Source organism: Diuraphis noxia, unplaced genomic scaffold (assembly GCF_037042655.1).
Source record: "Diuraphis noxia isolate RWA-SAM2 unplaced genomic scaffold, SU_Dnox_SAM2 contig0002, whole genome shotgun sequence".
Lineage (NCBI taxonomy): Eukaryota > Metazoa > Arthropoda > Insecta > Hemiptera > Aphididae > Diuraphis > Diuraphis noxia.
The window spans coordinates 86,211,665-86,213,682 of NW_028301712.1; the positions used below are offsets into that span (position 1 = coordinate 86,211,665).

The 2,018-nt window shown below is 34.8% G+C and overlaps 1 pseudogene; it reads left to right on the top strand.

The window, feature by feature from the left end:
- The first annotated feature begins 377 nt into the window (after window positions 1-377).
- LOC149059049 (uncharacterized) lies at window positions 378-1,796 on the top strand (annotated as a pseudogene).
- The last annotated feature ends 222 nt before the right edge of the window (window positions 1,797-2,018 follow it).

A 2,018-nucleotide genomic window follows, 5' to 3' on the forward strand; every position in this document is an offset into this window, starting at 1 on the left:
TTTAGTTAGTAAATGTTTTAAGCATAGGGTGGGAGGGTTTAAAGAGGCTATAGCCCCCTAGAACTCGGGCTAGAACGGGTTTTGGTATAAATGCAGTTTAGTTCCCACGCGATTTCCCCCCCCCCCCAAATGTGTGTTTTAAAGCACTGAACACTAAAGTCTTATTCCAAAATGCTCGCAAATCATTATTTTGGAAGTTATATGTTACCCAAGGTTACGATTTTACGCATTTACGCCCATGCATTCGCCAAACGCTGTATACTTTGCTTTCCTACGTTTTCGTATTGGATTGTCGCCTATTATTAATTATGTTATTTTATTTTATTATTATTAAGATTATTATAATTAACGACTTTCAAAAGGTAATAGAACTGATAATGTTTTATTTTCGTATTAAATATTACTGTTTGACGATTACTATGTTAGTGAGTACATGCGTACTCCAGATCGCTACAGTTTTTGTTGCAGTTACGACAACATATCATTTTAAAATGTTATTTGTTAATTTTATTGAGTTGTATGATATATTTGAACATAAAATCAATGGCCCCGTATCAATAAGTGTAATAGAAAAATTGCAATCGTGGAATTTGTTGGTCCGTGAAGGTGTGTTATAATGTAATAATGGTCATTATTTAAAATTATACTCCGATGTGCGTTCTTTAGACGGATTTAGTTGGAGATGTAGGGCACCTAAAAATAAACCAAAAATAAAAATGCGACTATTATCGATCAATTCGCGTAGATACATTTTTTCATAAATCGCATTTGTCGTTATATACCAAATAGTATCGTTGGCATATTTGTGGTTAGAAAATGTGTCATTGTCATTTATTATAAAACAAATAAAAATTGCTCAACATACGGCTGTAGACTGGTCATCATTTCATAGAGAAGTCGTCTTTGAGGCTATAATTACGAATCATAATAAGATAGGTATGTTTAAAATTAACTATCTTATAAAATTAAAAGTTAAATCATTTTTTGTACACCATTAAATTAATTAATTAATGTGATAGGTGGAGTCGGTAAAGTTGTTGAAATTGACGAGTCCAAATTTGGTCGAAGAAAATATAACCGCGGGCACCGTGTAGATGGGCAATGGATTTTTGGTGGTGTTCAGCGAGAAACTGGAGCATGTTTTTTAATACCTGTAGAAAAGCGAGATAAAGATACTCTTTTAAGAGCAATCAATGATTGGATCTTGCCAGGGACTATAATTATCAGCGATTGTTGGAAGGTAAAGTTATAAATACCTTAATACATTTAATTTTTACCCTGTGACCTACATGAGGTGGTTTTGCATAACAAATCGAGGGATATTTTTGATTTGTGCGGAGCGAAGTGACGGCGCCGAGGAGCGTATAGCGACGATACACGCGCAGTCACTGTCGAGGCATATAAATTATGATATCGAGTTGTAATATTGTGTTAATTTGTTTTATTAGAATTAGCAATGTTTGGAAGATGAAGGATTTGTTCACTTAACGGTGAATCATTCTATTCAATTCAAAAATCCGGAAACAGGAGTACACACAAATAATGTTGAGGGAATGTGGCGTCACTCCAAGGCTTCGCTTTCCCAATATTGTCGCAAAAAACGATTTTATGGTGGATATTTAGCCAAGTTTATGTTTCTTAAAAGGTGTCGTATACTAAATATTGAACCTCTGACGGAATTTTTTAAACTTGCTGGTGAGCTGTATGACCCAAAAGCGATACAAGACAACAATTTATTATTGTTAAGTGATGGTGAAGAGTCTTCTGAAACGGATGGAAGTGACGAAGATTTGTAATGTATAATATTGAAATAAAAAAAACATTTTAAAAACATTTTTGACTTCAATTTTTTGAATTTTTAAACAGCAAGTAGGATAATTAAAATCTTTATGCATTAGGCGGTTGAATCTGGCGGCCGGTTAGGTTAAGTTAAGGGATAAGGGCGGTGAAGTTAGGTTACCTGTCTGCCCGAAGGGCAGGGATGCTCGCCCTCCCCGCGACCCCGTTATCTTATTACC